Consider the following 14,243-nt stretch of genomic DNA (forward strand, 5'->3'; position numbering starts at 1 on the left):
AACCAACAAAGAAAAGAAAAAGAGTGATAAGCATAGATCAAGTTCCTGTTCATGACGAAAAATTCACCGGTGTTGCGCTCCCACGTGCTTTTCCTTTTTGTTAACTGTGTTCAGGTGAATAGCCACCCGATTCTTGGCCGATCCCCCACTGTGGGTATGTGCCATCTTTTGATAGGCTAACAACAACAACAACAACAACAAGTCTCCAGGCATCGAAACAAAAGCATGATCACTACAAACTGCGACAAGCAAAAGGAAAATAAGAGCATACATATTCATTACAATAATAATAGTAATAATAGTAATAATAATAATGATGATGATGATAATTGGTTTTTGGGGAAAGGAAATAGTGCAGTATCTGGATAAAGGGATATAGGAGGGACTGAGAGAAGAAGAAAGGAAGAGGTGCCGTAGTGGAGGGATCCGGAGTAATTTCGACCACCTGGGGGTCTTTAACGTGCACTGACATCGCACTGCACACGGGCGCCTTGGCGCTTTTCCTCCATCGAAACGCGGCCGCCGCGGTCGGGTTGAACCCGGGAACTCCGGATTAGTAGTCGAGCGCCATAACCACTGAGCCACCGCGGCGGGTAAAACCAATTTTTTTTTTCATTTACCAACTGAGCTGTGGCAACCGCTGTCCAATCTGCTGCATTCGGGGGTGTTCATGTGTAGTGTAACCGAACCTCCAGAGTGTTCACCAGAGCCATCCTCGTGCATAGCGGCGGATTTAGTACGTCCTGCATTATCGCGAGTGACACGTAGGAACGTGGTTGAACCGCGAAAGCGGAAGCTGTACGAGAACCTTTTTATGCTACCTGTGGCATCAAGACTGCCAGAACGGAGGCCCTTGTTAAGCTGTTGAGCAGACAAGGAAAGTGAAACGAGGGGCTCGTTGTGACATACATGAAGGAAGCGAAGTCATCGAAACCGAGGAGCATATGATATATATATATATATATATATATATATATATATATATATATATATATATATATATATATATATATATATATATATATATATATATATATATATTGTGAGGCAGAAGAACGCACCAGCAAATTCACCTTTTTACTTCAGGTAGGCCGAAGCAGCAGCTACCGACTAGTCACAGCTTAGCAACACTTCGTCTTCTTCGCACGACCCGATGACCGATGATGATTACGCTGAGATGAAGATGAAGGTCACTCACAGTGCTTACAACATTCCCCCTCCCGAACGAAAGCGACCATCCTGGTCGCAAATTAAATCTTAAGGTCGGCGGTTAAAGGGTTTCAAGCGCGACACGTGCACAATCTCGGTGCCGCGACACCGACGATCGCGAACAGGCGATGCAGGGGTGATGAGATAGTTTACAGGGGAAGTTTGTTCCAGAACCGTGTACGGGCCAATAAAACGGCTCAGAAACTTTTCACACAGGCCGGGGATGCGAGTAGGTGTCCAGAGTAGCACTTCGTCTCCAGGGCGGAAAGACACTGAGCGATGAGTCGCATCATACGTGCTTTTCCTGGAAGCTTGAGTGGCATCAGTTTGAAGGCGGGCACGATCACGGCAGTGGGCGATACGAGACACGAACTGTTCGTGGGAAGGCGCGGCAGAAGGAGTAGAAGCTGTGAAGAAAGATGCTTCGAGGGAGAAGGTAGGATGGCGGGCATAAACAAGAAAAAACGGAGAGTAGGTGGTGGTTCGTTGAACGGCAGTGTTGTAGGCGAAGGTTACAAAGGGGAGTAAAGAGTCCCAGTTGTTGTGCAGAGGGTGAATGTAGGTGGATAGCATATCAGAAAGGGTGCGATGAAAGCGTTCTGTGAGGCCATTGGTCTGAGGGTGGTAAGGAGATGTAGTTTTATGCACCGTGCCTGAAGCATGAAGCACTGCGGCGAGGACGGTGGAGAGGAACGACTTGCCACGATCGCTAAGGAGGAGGCGAGGGGCGCCGTGGCGAAGAAGTATGGTGTGGAGGAAGAAGTTGGCGATTTCGGAAGCGGAGCCGGAAGGAAGTGCTGCGGTTTCAGCGTATCGGGTGAGGTGGTCAACGGCAGTAACGACCCAGCGGTTGCCAGCTGGAGTCAAGGGCAGGGGTCCATACAAGTCGATTCCGACGACTTCGAAAGGTGTGGAAGGACATGGGAGAGGTTGCAAGAGACCGGCAGGAGGCGACGTAGACCGCTTGCGTCGTTGACAAGGGATGCAAGACGCTACGTATTTTAATACTGAGGTTGAAAGGCCAGGCCAGAAGAAACGACGTTTGATGCGGTCATAGGTTTTGTGGTACCCAAGGTGACCTGCGGTGGGGTCGTCGTGGAAGGCTTGTAGAACTTGAGGACGCAGGGAAGAAGGAATTACGGGAACCCATGTGTGGCCCAGTGGGCTGTAGTTGTGCCAAAATAATGTGCCATCCTGTAACTTGAAATTTTTGAGCCGACGACGGAGACGGGCATTTGGAGGTCTAAGAACACCGCTGAGACTATCAATCAGCTTTTGACAATAAGGGTCAGCACTCTGGTGGTGAGCAAGATTGCAGTGTATATCTGGCATGGGAGCAATAGAGGCGGCGCTCAAAGACTGCATAACTGTAGGGTTTAAATAGCTTGACTCCGTTGGGACAGGAGAGGAATGCGAGGACATGGGTTGCGACGGCAAAGCAATAGGGCAACGAGAGAGAGCGTCGGCGTCCTTGTGCTTCTTGCCCGATTTGTAAGTGACAGTAAAGTCGTACTCTTGAAGGCGGAGGATCCACCGCCCGAGACGACCGGACAGATTTTTCAAAGTGGATAACCAGCATAGGGCGTGGTGGTCAGTGACGACTGTGAAGTGACGGCCGTACAGGTAAGGACGAAACTTCTGAACAGCCCAGACGACGGCGAGACATTCTTGTTCGGTAATAGTGTAGTTTTGTTCCGCAGAAGTCAGAGTTCGGCTCGCATAGGCAACAACATTTTCTGTAGAGGTGTTTTGGCGTTGCAGAAGGACAGCGCCAATGCCATGGCTACTGGCGTCGGTGTGCAAAATTGTCGGTGCTTTATCATCAAAATGGCAGAGGACGGGACCCGAAGTCAGAGCACGCTTCAGAGTTTCAAATGCTTCTTCGCAAGCAGGAGACCAGATGAAAGGCGTGTCGTTGTGAAGAAGCGCATGTAAAGGTGAGGCAATAGAGGCGAAATTGCGGATGAATCTGCGGAAGTATGATGCCAAGCCGAGGAAACTGCGGAGATCTTTGACCCGAGTTGGACGGGGAAAGTGCAGCGCAGCAGCGATTTTTTCAGGGTCAGGCTTAATTCCTTCGCTGCTTACGAGATGGCCAAGAACTTTAATGGATTTTGATGCAAAACGGCATTTCTTCGTGTTTAGCTGTAGGCCAGCGCTGGAAAGTGCTGTCAAAACTTCATCGAGACGAGTAAGGTGATCAGGAAATGACGAAGAAAAAATGACGATGTCATCTAAGTAACAGAGACATGTTTTCCATTTGAGGCCGCGGAGAACTGTGTCAATCATACGCTCGAATGTAGCAGGAGCGTTGCAGAGTCCAAAAGGCATTACATTGAATTCGTATAAACCGTCCGGTGTTGCAAAGGCGGTCTTCTCTTTATCATCTTCATTCATGGGGATCTGCCAGTAGCCTGATCTTAAGTCAAGGCTGGAGAAAAATTGGGCACCTTGCAAACAATCGAGGGCGTCGTCAATTCGAGGGAGGGGATACACATCCTTACGAGTTATTCTGTTTAGAGCACGGTAATCTACACAAAAACGAACCGAACCGTCTTTTTTTTGCACTAGCACAACAGGCGATGACCAGGAACTAGACGATGGGCGTATGATGTTGCGTGCAAGCATGTCAGCAACATTTTCCTGAATAACTTTGCGCTCGGTTGGAGAAACACGATAAGGCCGGCGTCTAACTATGCTTGATCCGTCGGTGAGTATGCGATGCGTTGCTGCAGCGGTTTGACCCAGTGTGCCGGAATTGACGTCGAACGAGTCTGCGTGCTTGTTCAATACAGCGAGCAATGCGTCTGTCTGGTCTGTTGTCAGGTCGGTGCTGATCGTGTGGCGAAGTGCTGCACTGAGCGAGGCAGGGGATGAATCAGAGCGATCGGAGGTGGAAATGGGAAGAAGTGTGACAGGCTGGGCGGAAGCAATGGATGCAACAGTAGAGTCGCGTCGCAGAAGAATGGGCTCTGATGTGGTGTTGAATGCGGCGAGAAGAGAAGAACCGCTGGAGAAGCGAAGAAGGGACACGATGATGATAATACCTCTTGACAGGAGACGAGGGCTGGGTGTAATCAGGACGTCGCCATCGGTGACGGCGTCAGAAGTCACAGATAGAATATCTTCGTTGCCCGGATAGAGGACGTGATCGGCAAGCATAACTACACGGGAAGAAAGTGGTTCTCTATCGGCAAGAATGTTGCATTCAGTGACTTCAATAGTGGGAGGGGAACACGTAATGACTGCTGAGGCGTTTTGGAGGAAATCCCAGCCGAAGATGAGTTGATGGACACAGGAGGATAGGACAGCAAACTCAATGAAGTGCAAGATGCCATCAATGGTGACTCGGGCTGTACACGCTCCACAAGGGTTAATATTCTGTCCATTTGCAGCACGTAAAGGAGGACCGGTATAAGGTGTGCGCACTTTTCGCAGTTTTAAACACAAGTCAAGTTTCATAATAGAAATAGCGGCGCCGGTATCAATTAAAGCTTCCAGTTCATGTCCCTCAAGGAATACAGTCAACATGTTTGATGGGAGCAGAGGAGGAATTGGAGCGACGACAGGCGGTGCAGTTTTACCTCCGGAAACTGCACAGGTTAGTTTTCCGTTTGGCGGGCAGAAGCTGAAGATGGAGGGCGAAGGGGCGACGAAGTCCGGCGAAAGGGTGACGGAGAGCGACGACGCGATGGCCGTGCTGTCCTAGACCGGTCAGGAGAAGTCGACGGGGAGGAAGAGGGACGGAGGTCATTATCGGTGTAGTACTGGCGAGGAGGAAGCTGGTAGGCGTCGTCACGTCGAACGTACCCATAGCTCGCACGCTCATCTCGCAGTCGTCGGCGACAAACGCGTGTTACATGGCCGCGGATTCCGCAGTAGAAACATACTGGACGAGGTGGGAGAGGCCGCCAATTACCATACACCGGTGGTCGCGGGGACAGGGCGGCGAGGCTGGGTGGGACGGGCGCGTGATGGACAGGAGGACAAGGAGGAGGAGCCGCAGTGACATCAGCATACGTCGGAACGTAGGGAGGGGCTGGTGGTTCTGTAGCCATGGGACGATTGAGTGAAGTAAGCTCCTCCTTGATAATGCCACGCAACCCAGTAGATTGAGCAGGTGGGCGTGAGAAGGCAGGAACCGACGAAATATCATTGTGGAGCTCTTCCCGTATTATAGATCGTATGATGGTGCGCAGATCAGTTTCGGGAATTTGGCTCGGATCCCAGGTGTTGTTGAGGCGGCGCGACTGTAGATAGTCAAGTCGCTGGCAAGTGGCACGAATGTCTGCCACCGAGACGGGATTTTGGGCAGCTAGAGCTGCGTAGGCAAAAGAGCCAATTCCTTTTAAAATATGTCCGACACGTTCAGCCTCGACCATGCCATTGTTAACTCGCCGGCAAAGGGCGAGTACGTCCTCAATGTATGATGTGTATGTCTCTCCTGGAAGCTGCACACGGGTCTCTAGCTTCTTTTGAAAAGAGGTCGGACCAGCACCAACAGTTCCAAATATCTGGCGGATCTGTGTCGTGAATTGAGGCCAGTCAGGAATGGCGTCCTCATGGTTGAGGAACCACGTCTTAGCCACGTCACTCAGGTAGAATGAGACGTTGAGTAGCTTCATAGAAGCGTCCCAACCGTTAAAAGCGCTCACCCGATCGTACTGCTGTAGCCAGTCTTCGACGTCGTCACCGCGGAGACCGGCGAAAACCGGAGGGTCGCGCTGACGTGAGGTAACTGACCAAGTTGGGTGGGTCAAATGGTGCTGAGCAAGTGCACCTTGGGACGTCAGTGGTGCAGAGGTGGCATGGGCAGCCGTGGGATGCCCATCGGTAGCTACAGGCGCCGGAACGGTGAGAGCAGGGGGATGTGACTGCGCCATGGCGGTTGATGTGCCGCCAAGAACACGACCGGAACGGAGCTCCAGGGGGTGCCGCGTTGAGGACGCTGGGATCAGGAGTCACCTCCACCACTTGTGAGGCAGAAGAACGCACCAGCAAATTCACCTTTTTACTTCAGGTAGGCCGAAGCAGCAGCTACCGACTAGTCACAGCTTAGCAACACTTCGTCTTCTTCGCACGACCCGATGACCGATGATGATTACGCTGAGATGAAAATGAAGGTCACTCACAGTGCTTACAATATATATATATATATATATATATATATATATATACCATGTCTGCTAATAGCTTAACGGGGGTCTCGGTTCTGGCAGTCTTGCTGCCATAGGTAGCATAAGAGGGCTCTCGCACAGTTTCCGCCCTCGCCGTTAGATGACGTTCTACGTCACACTCGCGGTTTAACAGGACGTGCTACGTCCACCACTATGGTCGAGGGTGGCGCTGGTGAACACTCTCAAGCTTCGCTTAACGCAGTAAACAAATACCCACGAGAGCAGCAGATTGGACAGCCGTCGCCGTAGCTCAGTTGGTAAGAGCACCGGACGCGATATTCGGAGGTCGTGGGTTCGGATCCCACCGGCGGCATGGTTGTTTTTTCTGCTGCTTTATAAGTAATTTTCTTTAAACCGATTGATTGGCATTACAAATTTTAAAAAAAATTAAAAACATTCCCCTATGCCCCTTGGTTTCCGTGACTGTTGGCTTCCTTAATATGTTTGTCAAACGAGCCCCTCATTTTCCTTTACCTTGTCTGCTAATATATATATATATATATATATATATATATATATATATATATATATATATATATATATATATATATATATATATATATATATATTCAATATTCGTGGCGCTAGAGGTGGTGTGGTAGGGGCTCTGTGAGGCCAGCCTGACTTACAAGGAGCAAAAACGAAGGTTCAGGTAAGGCAAACAAGCCCAGGGCACCTGTGTTCGCGGAACGCACAAGACGGGAAACGTGTGCAGGGAGGCACAGAGGACGGGAGGTGGGTGGTTTTTGTTCCGTACCGCGCTGAAGGCGCCTTTCGCCTGAAAGCCCGAGGAAGGGACCGGATACATCCAAAGACCTCACCCGATACGCTATAGTGTCTCGTACATGAATGGAGGGTAAGAATAAGAGTCGCAGACGGCTGCTAAGTTATAGCACTCTAGAGCATCATATATCTCAATGTAAACTATAGAGAGCTAGCAGAGAGCAGTGCTGATGATGATAGTGCAGGGTGTAAAGCAAAAGAAAACAAATTTAGACGGGGCTCCCGTCAACACCACTCCCCACCCACCCCCCCCACCCTTTAAAAAAACAGACGAAACTCAACTAAAAGCGCAGTACGCGCGATAACCGATGCAGTCAGGCTTTGATAACCTTGCACACACCCTTGGTCTTCTGAAAGCACCTCCTTAATTTGTATAACATTTTTTTGAAGCGAAAAGCTTCACTACGCTAGTCAACACCGCGCTTTGCGCGAGCCGGCGTATGTCGGAGAACGAGTGACGTCACGCACGGCGCAGGTGGCCGCCGCCGACTCCGTCGCCTGATCTTTCGCCGCTGCCGCGCGTGACGTCACGCGCGGCACAGGTAACCACTGCCGCGCGCTATGCGTCATCGTTTGACGTTCACCGCAAGCGCATGTTTATCGCGAAGGCCGGCTATATAACCGCTTGCCAGAGAATAGGCGTGCGCATACAACATGGAAGGAGAAGAGAGTGATACCACCGATACAGAAGTGCTATCACGGGAGTTGGCTGAAAAGGAGCGAAGAAATGAAAGGCTGAAAGCTCAACGAGCGTCCGAGACACCCGAACAACGAGAAGAACGTCTCGCTAAACGACGCAGCAAAGCATAACCATAAGCTAAACCATAAGCATCACCGAACCTTTTCGCTTCGAGATATCCGGGCTTAACCTTACCTAAGCCGAAGCCAATTTTTTTTACACTCCGTAAGAAGGGCATGCACGCGAAGGGACACAGTCCATAGCTGGCTTTGGTGGAAGTAAGGACAACTTCCACACCAAACGAAGATACGATTAAAAAGAAATTCCACCCTCATATCGGTTGCACCCACTGCTAAGGCCACTTACTGCAGCTTGCCCTGTTGATTGCTGCAGGGTAGTCGAAATAAATCAAATGGACTATTAATCTAGTCTCGTCACTCTGGTCTTTCTTCATTAGGTGTCCTAAACGCCTAAGGGGTCTCGAAAAATAATCGACGATGCGGTCAAGTTGAAGTCGAAACTAGTCCAGCCAGGCAAAGCTCGGTGGCTCTATCATGACCGATCGTTGGCTGTTATCTTGAAAGTACTGGAGCCACTGGTACACAATTTGGAAAAAATTTACCAAGATGGTGCGCTGTGATGCTAGTGGACTACTGTTACAGCCAGGTGCAGAATAAAGTGATTGCTGTTATTACGTTCGTGGATCGTTCCCTGAGGCCATTAGCGTCTGTGAACAATGCCGCCTAAGCAACTGCAACGACAGCGGTGGATGTTTATCCTGTGATCGAGGTAACCACGGCGGCATTAACGGATCTTTCTTTGGGAAATAATACTCAAAGAAGTACGAACGTCAGCAGAGTGAGCTTCTTGAAAATGACTCTTTTGTTGAGGTGTTAACAGACGAGAACAAGAGCAGCCTGACGCGCCAATTAAGCCAGTAGAGAGACCTAATCCTCGACAACCTTTGGCAGCCACTTGTCGACCCCACTGCAACTCGGCGACCTTTCTACGCCTGCCTGTCGCAAAAGCAAGAGAGAGTAAACTGGAAGAAAATCCTCCCAGCAGTCGGCTTTCCGTACGTCGAAGAATGCGGGAGGAGTTTAGATGCGGAGTGGAACATCTTGCCACGATAGAAGAAGGATCTGATACCTGCAACATTTCAATCTTCACTTCTCGTCGTTCACCGCTTCGTCGCTGTTTTCCAAGTTGCCAGAGGTTGTCTTTCGTCTCTTGTTGGTCCGCCGGCAGCCACCGTCGAGTGCTCCTTTTCGGCCCTCTTGCGGGTTGTTGAGACTGATCATAAATGCGACTATGATTCTGGCGTAATGTAAAGTAATTGTTAGCAAGATTCGTCCTCAGTGTTGGAGTCATAAATGTTACTAGTCCTGCGTCGCACATTACCGACGCGAAAAAAAAAATGCCTTCCGCTTTTTCTTTAAAAGAGATTTAGATATATAGACGTTCCCCCACACTCTACCAAAAAAAAAAGCGGCTCGGGGGGAGCAGTGACAAGTTTAGTCCCCAAACCCCCATTAGTCCCTAAATTTGCACAGACCACTCCTGCCAAAAATGCGCGCCGTGCGCGAATTCAACGGACTAACTGCTGAGAAATAGGCGGTTCACATGCAAGCGAATTGGCGAACAGAGCGAACAGCGGCGCGGCGCTGCGAAGCGGTTCGCGAGCTTTCGTTTCACATGCATCGCCGCTCCGCGTTTCCCACCGCTGCGAAAACCAATGTTGCGGCCAAAAGATATGCGCCTGCAACCGGTTTTGGTGGCCTGCAAACACAAAAAAAAGCGTAATATAAAAGCATTATTTTGTCATTTCTTTTCATAGTTTATTTAAATAAATATAATTATTGCGTTTTATGCATTAAACAGCGCTTTATACAATTTCTTTCCTAAACAAAAGTTCGTACGTGCGGCGTACAAACTCGCGTGGCAACGCCGGGCCAGTCTAGCCACCTTTGCCGGGCGGTCATTGGTTGAGATGCTTTGCTACAGTGGCTGGAATCCAGCCACTGTAGCTTTGCTGCCGCGTCGCCGCCGCGAAAATTTCCAACTTGCCCGAACCTCGCCGCTCCAGCCGCTGGGGCTTCCTCCGCCGCTTGAGAGAGGGTGTATGCGCCGCGGCGGCGGAGTTCGCGAGCGGTTCGCTTGCATGTGAAACGGGCTTTAACGGTGGGCGAATCGCAGCATAGCAGCGCGCAAAAATCGAGCGAGAAGACCTAGACTGCAATAATACTCGATTTTTGAAGCGCAGGATCATCCAAGGCCACACGAGAGCACCGCCGCAGCCCGTGACGAAGTGGATAGACTGTTTTCCGTGAGAAAAAGGCTTCGTGCAACCGAAACGGTCGGCAACTGTGCAGCTGCATAAGCAAGTACTGTAAGCTTCAATACGTATCGAATGTGAGTTGTAAACGTAGGGAATTAGCAAGTACACGTAGATTCATATCGTTGCCGTCTGTTTACGAGCTTATGTGATGTGTAAGTGTCGGCGACACAATTAGCGAAAGGTAAGTGTCCTGTCACCGCTGTCCGCCAGTAACAAACAACGAAGTGAACCATGGCCTTGTATATTTGTTTTCAACAGGCTGTAACGTGCAGCTGCCAACTGCCAGAAAAAAACTACCTTATCCGCAAAAAAAATGAAAGGAAAACAACTGTTGTAGTTGTGACGTACAGGTCGTAATATATTCCGTTCAGCACTTCTTTTATGGCGAAAAACGTGATTTAGACCCCTGTTCGGGCGTATTACGGCTTACCGCAGCGTGTTGCATAAGCATACATCCAAATCACAATACTTTGCTCTACACAGCAATACGTTTGATAAAAATCCGAGCGGAAAACACAATGTATGTCTTCACATATAGGGCTTTTATTTTCTCCCTCATACTGTATACTGTCGGAAAATATCCCGCTTTAAAGTACCCTCGAAATCACGCTCATATATATATATAATTATATAATCAGTATTGGGGGAAAGGAAACGGCGCAGTATCTGTCTCATATATCGTTGGACACCTGAACCACGCCGTAAAGGAAGGGATAAAGGAGGGAGTGAAAGAAGAAAGGAAGAGGTGCCGTAGTGGTTGGCTCCGGAATAATTTCGACCACCTGGTGATCTTTAACGTGCACTGACATCGCACAGCAGACGGGCGCCTTAGCGTTTTGCCTCCATAAAAACGCAGCCGCCGCGGTAGGGTTCGAACTCGGGAACTCCAGATCAGTAGCCGAGCGCCCTTACCACTGAGCCATCGCGGCGGGTCGAAATCACGCTTCATTTACATTTTTTCATTACAAGTCACTCCCATGCAGGGACTAACCGTTGCACACTTCCCATGGGGACCAACTGCTAAACCCTCTGCAGTTAGTCCCGAAAACGACGACTGCCAGTGGCAGGAAAGACTAACCTAGCTCGCTCCCTGTTAGTCCCTTATTTCTAAGAGTGCATGATTCCAATTCCTGGGGGAGCCCCTGTGATCAGGTGAGTACCGGTGTCTGTCGGGTGGGCGACTCTTTCTTGTACTTAGGCGCAGCGCTTGCCCTTTGTCGCTGCTTTGAGGAGGAGTTGAGCGGCCTGTTTGAACCGCTGAAGTAGGAGAACGTAGTAGGATGTCAGTGTCGTTTCGGCTGATGCTGGCTAAATGCGTCATCGAGAAGCAGTTGGATCGCTATTTAGAAGCAGTGCCTAGGGTAGTGCAGTTTCATGCATGTTTTCTGCATGCCGCGGAACTAACCTGGAAGCATTTCAGCAGCGGTCATCATTTGCAAGAAAGGGATGCCGGTCTCTCTTTTCTTTTTGACAGTTTTGATTGCACACAGGTGTGGAAGCGATGTCTTGCCTCTAGCTGTGAGTGTTCTCACCCGAACGTGGTCACCTTCTCGAAAGGTTGAGGACAGCACCACGTCTCCTATCCGTGTGCTGTTTGATGTATGACGGCTTGATTTGGACACTGGCGAAGAGGATTCAGCACTGCGATGGAGTGCATGTCACTAAATTTCTTGGCTCAAGAACGTGCAGGAGCCATGCTGGGGACACGCCCTTCGTTGCGTGGGGCGTGTGGACTAAGGAAGAGTGCAGAGCCATCGCGGTGTAGCGGGAAATGAGAGCGCTGATGCGGAAGCTAAGCTGGCCCGTATTGATCGGGCTTCCATCCATGTCTCGCTCTCAAGAAGTGACGCAGCAGCCTTACTGACTCATTCAATGCAGGCTGCCATGCAACAGCACTGGAACGATGTGAACCTCCAGCAGGGCCGCATCTCTCGGCTTGACGATGGTTCGCGACTTCGCCAACCATCAAATGTTATGCGACGCAAAGGAATTCTGCTCCATCGGTTGCGACTTGGTGTAGGTAGCGTCCACTAAAAGCTACCTACACAAGATTGGAGTTGAAGCTAGCCCGAACTGCTTCAGCTGCAGCCATCCAGAGACAATTCATCATATTCTTTGCGAGCGTCCTCACTACACTGATGCGAGGAGAGCTTTGGAAAATACTCTCAGACAGTTGGACGAACGCCCTCTTTCTAAGGAAGCTATCCTAATGCGCCAGGGCGGACCTAACTGACGGCAGGTGTGCGATGAAGGCTGTTCTCAGGTTCTTCTTTGAAGTAGGCCCCTGTTCCTTTGACGCTGTGCGTGTCTACACGGTGTACAGCGAGCGCTGTGAGTGCACGCCCGTTTGTGCCGGGATGTGTAAGTGCGCAGAGCACTTCCCTGCAACCGTGCGCGGTGTCTGTGTACGCGGCGTGTGTGTGCGCGCGTGTGCAAGACATATGCTGCTGAGGAAGACATGCGCTGCATGTCGTCACGCGATATCAGTGCCACCCAGCGTGTGCGTATAGTCTCCTCAAACCCAGACCACCCCAAGCAATTCATTGTATTATGACATCATCACCCTCCAAACGCACCCTCGCTCTTCTTTTACTTCCTTTCCCCCTTCCCCAGTGTGGAGTAGCAAGCCAGGGTCGCCTTACCGCAGGCCGACCTCTCCACTTTCCTTTCATTAAGTTACTTTGTCTCTCTTATTAGTGCCCCAAAACCCCTGTGACTAGTAGTGCTCCTGCGCCGCTACGGTTCCGTCATCGCGAAACTGTCCCTCCGCTGCTCCCATGCTTTCGCGGCCCAGCTAAAGTGTACTAGAATATTGGGTAGTGGGCTGACTGAGCTCCATCCGCTGTCGCGGTTTACGTCTCGCCTGCTAGATGGCGCCACCACTGTATTCAATGTAAGCGGCCGCGCTTTGGCCGTGCGAAAGGTACGTGGTCGCCGCTGTAGAAACGGTCTAATTTCTTGAATGCTCGTTTCTCATATAAATAAAGAGCTTGGACAGTATGCTTGTTTGTCAGTAGTACTTCGTCTTTCTTTTCATGAGGGAAAAGTTTCTTTAATCACCATTTTTGTAACGCTGGCTTTGCTGAGCTTGCACTCGTATCGAAAACTCGCGTCTTGCGCCGAGTAAAAGGCTGTGGGGTTCCTCTCCATTGACAGCAAGTTTGGGTATATTTACTCAATAATAGCGCGACATAACAAATGAATCACTTACATTCTTGTCAAAGACAGCAGTTTTACTGCTGTCTTTGATTAGAAGGTAAGTGATCCATATGTCGCGGTGTTATCGAGTTGCGCGCGTGCAGAAATTCGTTTTCGGCGTTACCCTATTTGCAGTCCTTACAGCAATTCAGGCACCTTTGGAACGATGCCTTTCCTGTATACCTACCTATTTGACTCTGGCTGAGCATATTGTGGAAGAAAAATAGAGGTATATCAATGAAATGTTAAGCAGCATAGATATGAAGTTTTAATCGCACATGAATGTTGAAACAAAAGGTAAACCGTTTAAAACACCTTCCATGCTGTAGCTTGTCACATATGTGCCAGAAAACATGCGCCTATACATCAGTCGTTGCTCTACATTATTCCAACATAAAACGCATTTAATTCTCCCGACACTAACATACTGCATAATTTCCTATATCTGCCTTTCCAGAGAGTGATGTTGGTATAGCCACACTTATTTTTAAGGAAATATTTTATGAAAGAAAAAGAGAAAAAAAATGCAAACAAAATGTTGGTTGAACAACTTTAACAAAAGTTTATTATCTTGACAAGCACAATGCAACAAGTAGACAATGCAGACAGCATGCACATTTCAAGAGCAGAGGCTCAACTTCAAGTGCTTTGCCTTTTGGCGCTTCCCCGACTTGTCAGTATTTATACGTTTAACATAGAAGTGAAGTCGTGTAGTGACATAGAATTTGATTATATTTGGAGAAAGGGTGGAAGCATGACTGGAACAACCAACCTCTTGGCCAAGTCTGGCTTTGACAACTGTCAGCACATCTAAAATGCTGTCAGAGTGCAGCTGTCCATGGGAGAAGCAGCCTGTGAA

This window comes from Amblyomma americanum, chromosome 4 (genome assembly GCF_052857255.1).
Source record: "Amblyomma americanum isolate KBUSLIRL-KWMA chromosome 4, ASM5285725v1, whole genome shotgun sequence".
Taxonomy (NCBI): Eukaryota; Metazoa; Arthropoda; class Arachnida; order Ixodida; family Ixodidae; genus Amblyomma; species Amblyomma americanum.